Genomic DNA, 617 nt, shown 5'->3' on the forward strand with positions numbered 1-617 from the left:
ATGAGGCAGTATGCTACAATCACACAGGTAAGAAAAACCTATCCATGAGGAAAAAAACTCCACAAAAATATTAATAGTTCATTCATTCATTTATCAAACATATATATTGAACACCTGTTACATACTGGCACTGCGCTCAGCACTAAGATTTAGACAGGTAAATACAACACTTACAGTCACTGGTACCCTGGGGCTTACATTCTAGTGGAAGAAAGACCAACATCCAAATAAGCATATACATGTAGGTCACTCCTCTCCCCCAACTATTTTTCCTCATTTTTCTTGTTTATTATCAACCATTCTTATGAAGGTTCACTTAAATAATATTCCTTTTAAATGACTCAACTTTCCTCACATTTTAAGACAAATTAATGACTCAAACTGGTCACTACATATTAGCTTCATGTCTAATTCAAATTTTCAGAAAAGATAGAATGCTTTCCATTAACTGACTAAATTCTATAAAATGTTCCTAGAGAAGCCCAGCTGGCCTAATGCAGCTGTCATACCTTCAAACTGCCCTGGCAGATCCCAGCCTGTCCAGCTGACAGAACTACCGCCACCAAGTCTGCACACCTTCAGAGAGTAAGCCAGAAAAAAAACACTGACAACATAGA

Source organism: Saccopteryx leptura, chromosome 7 (genome assembly GCF_036850995.1).
Source record: "Saccopteryx leptura isolate mSacLep1 chromosome 7, mSacLep1_pri_phased_curated, whole genome shotgun sequence".
Taxonomy (NCBI): domain Eukaryota; kingdom Metazoa; phylum Chordata; class Mammalia; order Chiroptera; family Emballonuridae; genus Saccopteryx; species Saccopteryx leptura.